General features: G+C 38.6%; 1 protein-coding gene across 1 annotated transcript in view; it reads left to right on the forward strand.

The window, feature by feature from the left end:
* Positions 1-338: 338 nt before the first annotated feature.
* The window catches only part of IL1RAPL1 (interleukin 1 receptor accessory protein like 1), a 1,349,174-nt gene continuing 1,335,215 nt past the window's right edge, over positions 339-14,297 (forward strand). The window contains exon 1 of the mRNA XM_003924076.3: positions 339-1,259. The gene's annotated coding sequence lies outside the window, so the exon portion shown is untranslated. The remainder of the gene's footprint in view (positions 1,260-14,297) is intronic.

The following is a 14,297-nucleotide window of genomic DNA, read 5'->3' on the forward strand; positions in this document are numbered from 1 at the left end:
AGAGAAGAGATGAAAAGGAGGTTATTAAGAGTGTGTCAGCTTAGGCGTCACTCTCTGTGTCTTTCTGCTTCCTGGAGAAATGGATCCGTAATTCTAAGGTGGCTAAGGCAAGACTGTTTAAGCATCCAAATTTGCCAGTCCACTTTTGCCTGGAAGGACAGATTTCCGTTATTTGAGGCCTCCCAGGGTCCCTTCCAAAAGATTCCCAGGCTACCCTCCTTCCACTTCGGTCTTCTGAGAACTAAAACTCGCAAAGCGGTGGCTGTTTGTGGATTGGCTAGTACTAAAATATCCATTGGGTGGCAGTAATACTATCCTCTTTATGACTTGCAGCAAACCAGAGAATGCATTCAATCAAATGAACCGATCTTGTAGAAACACTGGAATCATTTATGCATTGCAGTTTCTCTTTCTTGTTTTCGCTCCTTCTTCCTTGGGATATTTTGAGTGGATTGTGGCTATTAATCAAGATCTCGTGCTATTCGTGTTTTGCTTGTCGTTTTCGCTCAGGATTAGCATTATTCGAGGCAAGCGCAAATCTGTTTTTCCCACCCCCAACTCTTTTTTGAAAAATCATTTTTGGGGGCTGATGAAGAGAGCTAGGACCCAGGAGACACCTTCCCAAACAGCAGGGGTTGTGTGCTTTCACATAGCAGTACTGTACAAGGAAAACCCCGTCGGATCTGTTATTGCGGGATACTTGTGAAATATACATAGGATTCTTTCTTATGGCTGCATCCCGGATCTGGAAATTTTACTTGGGGACCAGGAGGATTTGAAAGGCTACATGTATTCAGAAGATTTGCAAGCAAGACTCCAATTCTTGTCTTAGAGCTCACAGACTTCTCACTTACCGGCCTTTTTCCTTCCTTATTTTTTAAAAATTATTTTTATTTTCCCCTCTCTTTTTCTGCTCTCTCCTCTCTCAGTCTCTCCTTTTCTATCTGCCTCTTCTTTTTTTCTCCTAGTCTGTTTTTTTTTCCCTGCTCTGCACCTGGATTGTATCTTCAGCAAACAATCGGGCACTTTGAGAACTAACTGGAGACAGTGTTGTAGGGAAGATCTGTATGGAATTATCTGTTTTTATGGTGAACTTGGCATTTGTGAATGGGTATCTTGTTCACAATATTAATTGCTAGCAAAAACAAGAAAAAGAACACAGGAGTAAAACGTGGATTTTTCTGAATACGCATTGTGATGACCAGCAATTACCTTACCGACTGATATCCAGAGGAGAATAATTTGGAAGACTGTTGTGGGTAAGGTCATTTTATATATGCAAACCCGTCAGTGGCATGAGCAAACTTGGGCATTTGTAATGGGAATGGGGTGACTTGAATGATTGCTGCATCGCATTGATGGCTGTGATGTGGCCGTTATTGGCACTGAATGGAATAACTGCAGTTGGGTGTGTTGTGTGTGTGTGTGTGTGTGTGTGTGTGTGTGCGCGTGTGCGTGTGTATTATGTATGTGTGCCCGTATTCTTACTGTAATTGAAAATAAATCAAAGTATGACTCTCTCCCTCAATTATTTTGATATGGAAGAGTCTCTTGAATTAATTCTGGGTAGACACTCTTTGTTTGGATGTAATATTTGTGGCCCCTGCGTTCTGGAAGGGGTAGCAGCAGTAAAAGAAACACTTAGTGAATAGCCCCATTTAAAATGAAACGAGCTACCCTTTATGCATTAAAAGAAATATGTTTTCAACTCAGTGCAGCATTCTGCTGCATTTCACAGCCGCAATGGGACTAGGGACATCCCACTTGTCAAGTTCTTAAACTTTAAGGTGATAATCATCGTTAATTGTTCTCTAGGTTGTGGTTACTGGAGATTATTAAGTGCCCTGGGCTACTTTTTTATCTACTGGATTATCACTCAGAGTGAAAAAAGGAAAAGACAAGGAAAGCTAAAAATGATGGCAAACATAGAGAAGAATAAGGCAATATTAGATTAAATATCACCACAGTGCTTTCTTTCTCAAGTTCAATTTCCCAATAATATAATTATTTACCCAATACCCTAAATAGCTGAAGCTGAGATCCACGTGCAGGGGAGTCGAAGGTCTGAAAGCAGAGACCGTCCTTTTATTGCAATGCAGCCTTTGGGAAATGCAGGCAATTAATTACATACTTCCCTTAACCTTAAGTTGAAGATGTGTCCTATCTGCTACATTTGTTTTACCCTTTCGGTAAAAAGTTAGAGACTAGAACACTAAGGATATTTAAGCATGTTCTGCCTGGGAAATGGGATTAAAAAAATCAATATTGATGACGTGGTTCAGTGCACTGTACTGCAATGCTAAAGTCCCATATTCAGTGCCTGTGATGAGAGAATGGAGCATTTACATGTGTTATAAATCTCACCTGGTAGACTGATCGGAAGGGGAGGGGGGAAGATATGTGGATATGTAGGAAGATGGATGGAAGTCGTGCATAATCGGTGATTATGTAACTTCATTACATCAGCGAGCTTCAGTCAACGATAGTGAGATGAGATGATTGTATAGAGAGAGGCTCTGTCACCCTGTTAACTTTTGAAGGCTTGTAACAGTCAGCAGAGGAGGAGGGCAGAGAGAGATTAGCTCTAAGGGTCCTGTAAACCTTGATATCTATGGCAAATTTAACATGAGTTTTCTCATAGTGAGTTTCGGAGGGACATCAGATCATGTAAGCTTTAGGGCTGAACAGAACCAATTTTAGCCACACCCGTGGAGAGTCAAAATGAGTCCGCAATGTTTCAGAAGTGCCCCATTGAGTAACTGGGACTGATGATTCCAGCCAAGGTCATAGTTCTTTATCCTAGCATTGAAATATATGACCCCAACTGAATGGAAAGTTAAATTCACTGAAATGAAGACTGTGAACGGAGTGACTATTTAGGGTCCTTTCTTGCATTTTTCCTGGTAGAGCTTGATGCAGATTTCAGCCTGGTGGTTCCCTCATAAAAATGATGATTGCTACCACAGTGTGTCACAAATGAATGTTTTGTACCTTTATCTTAACCATGACAATCTCTTTCTGGGCCATTTTAACCTTCTGGGAAAAGAGAAGTAAAAACATTCAAAGGTACCGGTATCCTGTTAAATTACAAATTAAATGGCACTGGATTCATTATTAACAGAAATCCCAGAAATAAAGAGCAATCCATTTTCAAGTTTCACTTATTGAATAAGCCATTCAAAAGACAGGTTGCAGCCACCAGAGACTTTTACCATGAGATGAGATAAAGGTACTATGCTCACTGTACAGAGGAGGAAATACTGCAGAATAAAATATCTTTTTCCTTCATGTTTTATCTGGAGTTGTGATTTTTTTAAAGAAGATACATATCAGGTCCTTTGGCCTTCTGCTGTTTTAGGATGTGTTTTCTCTTCAGTAGATCACATATTCACAATAAATGAAACTTCTGAAATCCTAACCCTGTTCAATTGAATCATCTTATTATCTAGTTGTGCTATTTCCTGTTTCCCTTTACATTTATTTTACAAAGAAGGCTAAATGACTTTTTTTTATCAGGGGAATTGTTTTTTTTTTCCCTGTTTTTCTTTTATTTCTCATATTCCGTTTCCTTCCAGTCCTATGGAGTAAGATGCAGAATCTAGACACCCTCTAAGTAACTTTGAAAAGATTTTGCTTACCCAGAGTCACAACAGTGGGATTTTGGAATGAAATTCTAAGGTCTGATAGTTGAGGTGACTTTCATACTTCTGCAGGACATGCACAAACATTGATATATTGTGCCAGTGGATTTGGAGGTTTGACGTTCATATTGTGTAGGAAATGGAATGTGAAGTTAACTCCTGATTCCTTCCTTCAGGGGTCAGGGTAACACAACGGCTGCTTCCAGCCTGTTGGTTTCCAACTATGTGCACAAATACAGTCTATAATGATTTTTCCTGTACTCCTTCTTTCAATATTTAATAAATGACCTCCTCAGTTGTTTTCTGATGTAAGCCGCACATATGTTACCAAGCAGGGCATATTCTCGAGGTTTTCTAAGCTCAGTAGGAGATGGAAATAATAGCAGGATGGAAAAGGATTCTGTATAAAAAGACACTGGTTGTGAAGCAAATATACATATGTAATTGCTAACTCCTTTACTTGAAGACTGCATATACTTCTATTAGGAAAGATAGTTTCAATCATGTTAATGGCACTTTATACAATGTTACTTTCTTTAGAAAGAAGATTATGTAACTAAGGCAGGTTATGGCATTTTTCTTAAGTATCCTATAAATCAATAATAAAAAGCTTTGCCTAATAGGAAATAATTTAAACATGATGGCAGTGGGTAATGTAAAACATAACATCTGTTTTCGATTTTATTTCCATTTTTTCAGCCACAGTCATGTAATTAGGTTAGAAAATATTTGGGAAAAAGAGAAATACCATTTATGAATATGAAAGCTATCAGTTTTGTTTCCTGACCAGTTGCTTCAGCAAAGTAAGGAGATTTAGGAGAGAAGTAATCACAGTATTCCTAAAACTAGAGAAAATTCTAAATAGAATTTTTGTTATGTTTGCACCATATGTGGACAAATCAGTATTACTTTAAAAATGACTAAGAGATAAAGCATTTTAAAGAACAGTTGAACTTTGAAGATTTATATTTCAGAATTTGTTCGTTTGTGATACACTGAAATGTTCGGGATATACTTTGTCTTGCAACAGATATGATATTTGGTGTTTGGCAAATCTTGTGTTTTTATAAAGCAGACTACTCTAATTTGTGGCAACAAGACAAGTATTGATTATTAAGATTTAAAAGTAGCAAGTTTTCTGGTGATGCTCAAATTATAAAGCATTATTATTGTACCAATTGGGCAGCTATAGGTAAGGTCACCTCAGCATTTTTATTATTAAATTTCAACCCTATTTCCATTAGGTGTATCTGGAATCTCAAAGAGGAGAGTCCAGTTTTCTGACACATCAAGGCATTGTAGAATTCTGGGCTGAGTCAGAGGGCTTGAATTGTACTTCCGGCTCTGTCAATTACTAGCCTTGTGACCTCTGACACCACATTTGATTTCTCAGTGTTCCAGAGAATCATTTTTTAACAAATAAATAGTGGCACATTGCTCTACAGAAAGGAGATAATACGTGTCTAAGTACTTACCACCATTCTATGCTTTATAAATATATAGAATTATTATTAAGGATTCCCCTCTTATTAATTTAGCTGTGCATGTTTTTATGCCCTTATTGTAAATCTGAATAGGTGCTTTCTAGTAGCAATTACAGTTAGCTGTACATAATATTGTTTAGTGATTAACCAACACAGACAAATTGAAAGCTTTGGTGGTTAACTTTCACTCAGTACTCAGTTTTTTCCAGAAGTAATCATATGGGAATATAGTTGTCTTAAGTAATTAAAAAAAATGGTTGCTTTTGAATAACATTCAAACAGTGGTAACTAAGGGTTTTATGAGTTAGAGTGTTTTATGCAGATTGCTTTCAAAAAAAGGCTTCTGAGTATTTAGGAGTTTCTGTTTCTGCTATAAAGAGTACACAAACAAATGTACACAAACTTGATGCTATCTTTCAAACTGAATACATTGACCAGAAAGTGACTCTTGTCTCTCAGTTTCTTAACAAAAGCACAATGAGTTTGAATACCAAGTGTAATAGTGAAAATGAGAATATGAAGATATCCGGTCTGTTTGGAATTTTCTAGTTGCAATAATTACTAACTTTCTTTAGGGGGAGGCAATCCCCTATGTGTCACTACTAAAACTGCATCTCTTTCATGTTCTTGTATCTTAACATAATGATATTTACATATATGCAAAGAGGATAGTTTAGTGATATGAGCTCTCATGTATATTTTTCAGTCACTGAATAATCAGATTACAGAATAAGTTTTTATATTTTGGTTAAAGTAGAATTGGAAAGTGCAAAATTAACCCTGTAATAAATTAGTAGTCCTGGGCTTAAAACAAAGAATTTTCATGTTGTAGAGCAACCTCCTCTTCCTAACTTCCCAGTTGCTTGCTTTTCTTTTCAAGGATTCCCAGTATTTTTTTTTGTTGTTTAAAATGAATTTCATTATGCATGTTTATCTGACTTCATTGATGCCTATTAATAGCAAGTATCCTCTTGGTTTCCTATATTTAAAAAATGCATATTCTTTATGTCTTATGACAATACTTTAGATTTGCTCTGGCAGATGTATAAAGGAATATTGTATGAATGTAGATAGGCTTGTTTATTTGACAAATTCAGCTAATCATCTTGCAAATATGCTTTTAATTTTCATCCAGAAAAATGCCACCCTGAAGTGTCTTATACTCCATATAACATTCTATTACAGTTTAACCACATAGCTCAATGGACATACTTATCCGTTAACTATGCTTATCCTGACCATTGGCTTCTAAGGAAAGATTCTTAATTGACATGCTTTTTTTTGGTATCCTTGTGTAGATACAATATTCAGGTGCCCAAACTCTAATACTCCTGTCTTAGCTACAGTGAAGGGATGACGAGGTGGCTTGATGTTGCTTTCCTATCACACCATCTAAAATTCCCAGGCACTGAACTGTGGATGAAGCAAGGGGAGAAAGAAAAGAAAGAGAACTAAAAGAAAATTTTACTTCTGAAAATTTGCTCCTTCCCATTTTAATATCACAACATTAAAAGTAATCTTTTTCATCACTAGCTGTCCAAATGGTTTGCTATACTTACTATGTTCATATATAGCAAATACAATAAATGGCACTAAATGAGCTGCTTTGTTCTTACAAGAGCTACACCTCTAAGAACATAAATTTAAGGGTTAAGCTAAATTGTTCGTTGTAACACTACATCAGGATATTGTGTGTAGAATTTGGACTCACTGAAAAAATGAAATGGATTGTGGATTGTAATCATGTAATTATAGACTTTTTCAATGTTTATTAGGTATCTTATACTTTATTTGAATTATAATGATAATAAATCAGCATATGGATAATTATAAAATTATTCATAGTAGTTTATCTTTTTATGACCTAATCAAAGTGAGTTACCTTATCGATGTTTAGATTAATATGTATGACAGTATAGTGATTTTCATCATTTTCTGGTACAAAGTTCCCTTTTTAATTAAAAACAAATTAACTGGAAGTCCACTTAATCATACTTGTACTTTCAGTATCCATTAATTGAGAAAATACATGACAATAACAGTAAATTATTATGAATATAATAACTCTTTAAAAATGATTTTATGTGTAGCCACAACAGAGTCTACTTGTATCTTTGAAATGCATTGTTTATTCTATCTACATAAAAAGTTTGGTGTTTATATAGATTCTAGATTCCTTGGAGTAACTCCTGCAACTCTAGTAAATAAAAGGTTCATATGTCTAGAGGCAAAATACTTGTATTACATATGCATATTAATCATGCTCATCTTACAGAGAAAATGAAAGGCAAGTGTGTATAGTGGTGGTTTGTGGATCAAAGGAGTTAAATTTAAGCATAGATGAACTTAGAGTATATAATTTCCTAAGGATATACATTTACAGTTCCAAAATAGTCCCATGTGAGTTTTAGTATTCAATGGTTATAATTTAAAATTGGTTGATTTTGGAAAATACTTTTTAAAAAATAAAATAAACATTGTTTTTATTGTAGTCAAAATAAAAATGAATTATTATAAAGCCAAAGGTGATCGAAATCTCATACAAACCTAGTAGAATTATATGCCCCGTTATGTGATTTTAAGTTAAGTTTCCAAGATCTTACAATTTGTTGGCTCTCTCATGATGCATGATTTTGATTCCTTGATGTGATATAAGCCCTCAGCTGGGTATTTTAGTTATATAGCAATATGTCCTGGCATGCAGTATCATTTTTTGTTAGCATAGCTAATGTTGACATATTGAATCTTTTGGCCTCTAGTTCACTTTACCAACTTGTGATCAGTCATCTGACTTCTGCACTCAGAATCTGTGAACTTTATTATGCACACCTCATTCTTGACCTCATTTGATCTGTGGAGACACAATGCAAAGGAGAGTTGAGAAAGTAGGTCACTGGTGGGTCTCCTTGTCTTTTCCATACTATCCTTTTTCCCATTAGCTTTGTATCTTTCCACCTGCAGGGAATTGCTCTTCTTTGGAGCCTCTCCTTTTTCTTGACTTTCCTGAACATCCCTGGCCATCTTTGTCTCAGTGTTGCATGCTACCTTCTTGCTTCCAAGGGATTCCACTAAGGGGTCCTATCAAAATATCTTCTAGCTGCACCTTACCCCACTTTGACGATACTAAATTTCATATTTCATTTCTTCATCAACAGGATCAGTCTGTTTACATACACTATAATTAACCGATTTTGGAATAATGAAGACAGTAATATTTTCTCAGGTTTGCCAAGCTACAATCATATAAATGCTACGAAACAAACAAGATACAGCTGATATGTGTGTGTGTGTGTGTGTGTGTGTGTGTGTATCCTCATATCCTAATGACTACATTAATATGTGTATCCACACACATACATGATTTTTGTCAAAATGTTTGACAAATGAATTATTGATAATATGCTAAAGAGGGAAGTTTGGAATAACAGACTCTTCGCATTATCATAGTGACATTTCTAGAAAAGATGCCATTAATTTTTTCTGACCCAGGAAAATAGCTTGAATGGACTGCATTTTAGAAGATAAGGTGGAGAGAGGGCTGTGGAGGACATAATTTTGTTCAGGTTGAATCCCACAGTGCCCTCTAGAGTTACTGGGTAGGCAGCTGATAGCATACCTATATGAAGAAATGATGCTGGCTATGAACACTATGATGCTTACAACCTCTCTGCCAACTTCATTTCGGAAGAGACACAGCCAGGGGAGCTAAATACAGTGGTAAAAAATGGAAAAACTGAGAGACTTAGTATGGAATCGAGTATTTTGTGTAAACAAAGCTTCATGTGGCCAAAGGAGAAAATCTGAATGTAACAAATGGATTTGGTGGCTCTCAGTGTTTGGTTTTCGAATACCCCTATTAAAGCTCCTAATTGTTCTCACCATGACAGAACTCCTGAATGGTACTCATGAGGCACCCAGCTCCACAGTGTGCAGAGTAAATGCATTCAAGGAGTCTCTAGGGGTTTTTGACTCTGCTGCTTTTTCTTGTCGGGGTTCTCCTACAGGGCCTTTAATAACACGGTCACAGAGCAAGCCGCGTGTGTCTGTGGGTATGCTCTTCTCAGTGAGTGAATAGTTTAGCTCCAGGAGGCAAGTGCCTGCCAGTCTTGTATTTCCAGGGCCCAACATTGTGCATGGCATATAGCAGGTCATCAATAAATCATTACACAAGCAAATGTTTAAACACTTAAAAATAATAGGTCAGTTTTAGATCTGCATTCTCCAAAACCCATGCTACATTATAAGCAGAGACAAAAGCTTCTGATTTTAAAAAACAAAAATAAGGAAAATTGAGTAATAGAGAGAATTAATATTAGGTAGTTTAAAACCTACAAATAGACTGAAAGAAATCACCTGCCTGTGTCCCTCCCTCCCTCCCTTCCTTCCTTCCTTCTTTCCTTCCTTCCTTCCCTTTCTTCTTCCTTTCCTTTCCCTTCCTTCCACCTCTATAATAGGTATTTAAGTGCCTTCACTGTGCAAGGGGATGCAAGAGGGACTGCAAAGGATACAGAAATGACTGATGTCATGTGTCTGGGCCCAAAAATGGTTTAGTCAGGGATATGACTACTAAACAAAATCACGTATACTGTCATCCCTTGGTATCCAAGGGGACTTGGTTCCAGGACCACTGTGAACACCAAAATCCACAGATGCTCAAGTCCCTGGTATAAAATGGTATAAAATCTGCATATAACCTATGTACATCCTCCTGTATACTTTAAATTATCTGACAATTACTTATACCTAATACAATGTAAATGCTGTGTAAATAGCTGTTACACTGGATTTTTATTTGTATTATTTTTAATTATTTTATTATTCTTTTAAAATTGTGTTTTTATAAATATTCTTGATCCATGGTTGCTTGGATCCACAGATATGGAGGGCCACCTGAAATTATAATTCAGGATAGTCTCCCATACATACTTCTTCTTCTTTTTTTTTGAGACGAACTCTCACTCTGTGACCCAAGCTGGAGTGCAGTGGCACAATCTCAGCTCACTGCAACCTCTGCCTCCCGAGTTCAAGTGATTCTTCTGCCTCAGCCTCCTGAGTAGCAGGGACTAGAGGCTTGTGCCGCCATGCCCGGCTAATTTTTGTAATTTTTTTTTTTTTTTTTTTTTTTTTTTTTTTTTTTGTAGAGACAGGATTTCACTATGTTGGCCAGGCTGGTCTTGAACTCCTGACATCGTGATCGTGATCCACCTGCCTCAGCCTCCCAATGTGCTGGGATTGCAGTCATGAGCCACCACATTCAGCCCATACATACTTCTAAGAGAGGTGCCAAATGTGCTACAGGCTCAAGAAAGGTTCAGAACACATGTACATAGAGGGAAGCTTGCTAAAGGAGTCAGGCTTTCTATTGGACTTTGAAGGAGTTAACATTGATATGGAGATATGACCTTCTAAATAGAGGGGAGATAAAAAATAAATATATTGTGAATAGGAACAAATGGAGCATGGTTAAGGAAGATCCAATGTTCTTGTTTCCCTAGAGAAGGGGGTATATGATATGAAATATAAGAAGACAAGGCTGGAACTCTGAGCCTCCGTATCTGGTAAGCAGGAGCCAATGGAACGGTGTTGCATGAGCTTAAAAAAAAAAAAAAAAAAAAAAACACAAGGCCGGGCGCGGTGGCTCAAGCCTGTAATCCCAGCACTTTGGGAGGCCGAGGCGGGTGGATCACGAGGTCGAAAGATCGAGACCATCCTGGTCAACATGGTGAAACCCCGTCTCTACTAAAAATACAAAAAACTAGCTGGGCGTGGTGGTGCATGCCTGTAATCCCAGCTACTTAGGAGGCTGAGGCAGGAGAATTGCCTGAGCCCAGGAGGCGGAGGTTGCGGTGAGCCGAGATCATGCCATTGCACTCCAGCCTGGGTAACAAGAGCGAAACTCCGTCTCAAAAAAAAAACAAAAAAAAACAGAACATTTCATGACCCACTCAGATTTATGCTTTAGGAAGAAGGGGAATGAATTAAGAGTGTTTTTCTCCAGGGTACCATTGATTCCAAGTTGTGTGAATTTCCCAAGGACTCCTGAGTTTTACCCTTATTCCAGTTTTCTTCATGTAAAACCCCAAGTCTCAAACAGCCATCAATGGCTGTCTTCATTTTCCTCTTTCTTTCTTCCTTTCAAAGAATAAACTGCTGGGCGCAGTGGCTCATACCTATAATCCCAGCACTTTGGGAGGTAGAGGTGGGTGGATTGCCTGAGGTCAGGAGTTTGAGACCAGCCTGAATAAGATGGTGAAACCCTATCTCTACTTAGCATACAAAATTATCTGGGTATGGTGGTGCATAAATTTAATCCCAGCTGCTTGGGGGGCTGAGGCAGGAAAATTGCTTGAACCTGGGAGGCAGAGGTTTCAGTGAGCCGAGATCACGCCTGGACAACAAGAGTGAAACTCTGTCTCAAACAAACAAACCACAGCTACCAATGCTAGATAAATACAGAAGTCAGAGTTTAAAAATAGCTTTTACTTTTTCAAGAAGGAGGCAAGATTCTGTAATGGGGCTGACCCATTCAAACTATCTTTGCTTAGTAGTGTTAGAAAGTTGCCACATACTGTAGCAACAATGCTTAAGTTTTCAGTGTAACTCTTTAATGAGTACACTGGATAATGTTTAAAGTTTATTTCTTTACTGTGATGGCAACAGCAAAGTGACTCTAAAGTGACAATTCACCTGGAAGAAAGAAGTTGAAGGAAGCAACTGGGAAAAAAAGAAAAAAGGAAAGTGCTTTATGTAATGTAATGGCAAGATGGAAATATAAATTTCGAAATGGTTTTATAGTAAGATCATATGGAAGAAGAATATTGCTTTAGAGTAGAATGTACATTCAATAATAAGATAATAGGATTTATTTCTAACAAGTGTGAACTCTGGCTAACTACCAATAATTATAACCATTTTGAATTGTAGATGGAAATTAGAGACTGAGCTTCCTAGTAATAAAAAAGTCCTATGATGGTTTAGTTTAAATTTTTTTTCTTATCAAACACTTTATCTATACTTCTAATAAGTGGAAGAAAAGAAACCAATAGGTATAGTTTTTTTTTTCCCCCATACTTTCTCTGATCACTCTATATTGGAAGATGTAGTAAGCTGGAAAATGGCCAAAAATTGAAGATACAATGAGAAAAAATGCAATTTACTTAGGCACAAACTGAATGTTATATACATCATCCTTAGGATTCAGGTGAAAGAACAAGTGTCATAGTGCAACTTGTCAAAACTCACTCCTCCAGCTCTGAGGATTCTGATTCAGTGTTAGAATGCAGTATAGAAATTTGTATCTTGATTTTTTTTTGTTTGTTTTTTCAGATGGAGTTTTGCTCTTTTTTGCCCAGGATGGAGTGCAATGGCATGATCTTAGCTCACTGCAAACTCCACCTCCTGGGTTCACGCGATTCTCCTGCCTCAGCCTCTTGAGTAGCTGGGATTACAGGAGCCTGCCACCATGCCCGGCTAATTTTGCATTTTTAGTAGAGACAGGGTTTCACCATGTTGGCCAGGCTAGGCTCGAACTCCTGACCTTAGGAGATCCACCCGCCTTGGCCTCCCAAAATGCTGGAATTATAGGTGTGAGCCCCTGTGCCTGGCTGAGAAATTTGTACTTTTAAAAATATTTGATGGGCCGGGCGCGGTGGCTCAAGCCTGTAATCCCAGGACTTTGGGAGGCCGAGGCGGGTGGATCACAAGGTCAAGAGATCGAGACCAGCCTGGTCAACATGGTGAAACCCCGTCTCTACTAAAAATACAAAAAATTAGCTGGGCATGGTGGTGTGTGCCTGTAATCCCAGCTACTCAGGAGGCTGAGGCAGGAGAATTGCCTGAACCCAGGAGGCGGAGGTTGCGGTGAGCCGAGATGGCGCCATTGCACTCCAGCCTGGGTAACAAGAGCGAAACTCCGTCTCAAAAAAAAAAAAAAATTATTTGATGGTTGGGTGCAGAGGCTTATGCCTGTAATCCCAGCACTTTGGGAGGCTGAGGTGAGGGGAATCACCTGAGGTCAGGAGTTCGAGACCAGCCTGGCCAACGTAGTGAAACCCTGTCTCTACTACAAATACAAAAATTAGTTGGGCACGTTGGCAACTGCCTGTGATCCCAGCTACTCAGGAGACTGAGGCAGGAGAATCACTTGAATCTGGGAGGTGGAGTTTTCAGTGAGCCCAGATTGCACCACTGTACTCCAGCCTGGGTGTCAGGCAAGACTCCATCTCAAAAAAAAAAAAAAAAAAAAAAAAAATGAGGTCAATAGGATCACCAAGGTGTTCCTTGGGAGGGCTTCAGCAGAAACCTATTAGTCTCTGTCAGTATTGCTTTCCTCCTGCTGTCATATGTTATTATGGACATTGGATGCTTTCTCAATATTTTCCAAAGTGCCCCTCAAACTCAGCTTCAGCTTTCCAGTAATCAGTCATTTGCAACCACAATGACACAGGTTAGGCCCCTACTGTGCTGAAATCCTCACGCTACCACTGTCTCAGTTGATTATCATGCGGCAATTGTGGCTTATTGTTGGCCCCTACTAACCACTGTCCTCAGTCCCATTACGTGATCAGAATTGTCCCTTCCTGTATGTATTTTTTTTTTTTTTTTTTTTTTTTTTTGAGACGGAGTTTCGCTCTTGTTGCCCAGGCTGGAGTGCAATGGTGCGATCTCGGCTCACCACAACCTCCGCCTCCTGGGTTCAGGCAATTCTCCTGCCTCAGCCTCCTGAGTAGCTGGGATTACAGGCACGCGCCACCATGCCCAGCTAGTTTTTCGTATTTTTGGTAGAGACGGGTTTTCATCATGTTGACCAGGATGGTCTCGATCTCTTGACCTCGTGATCCACCCGCCTCGGCCTCCCAAAGTGCTGGGATTACAGGCTTGAGCCACCGCGCCCGGCCTTCTGTATGTATTTTAATGAACTCCTTCACATGAGTGAATGAGAAATACTACTTGAGGGCCCTATCTGTTGTAAGAATGCTGCTTAACACAGGCTATAGATGTTCAAGACAGTTCCTGCCATCTAAAGCTTATGGACTACTGGGAAAGGCATATGTGTTCAATTGGGCTCCCTGGAAACAGACTCTGAGATGAAGTATTGCATACAGAAGTTTTAGTCGCTTCTGAGACAGAGAAGCTGACCGCTATGTGATTGTAGCTGGGGCTTCAGCAGTTC

The sequence above is a fragment of the Saimiri boliviensis genome, chromosome X, assembly GCF_048565385.1.
Source record: "Saimiri boliviensis isolate mSaiBol1 chromosome X, mSaiBol1.pri, whole genome shotgun sequence".
In the NCBI taxonomy this organism is placed as follows: Eukaryota; Metazoa; Chordata; class Mammalia; order Primates; family Cebidae; genus Saimiri; species Saimiri boliviensis.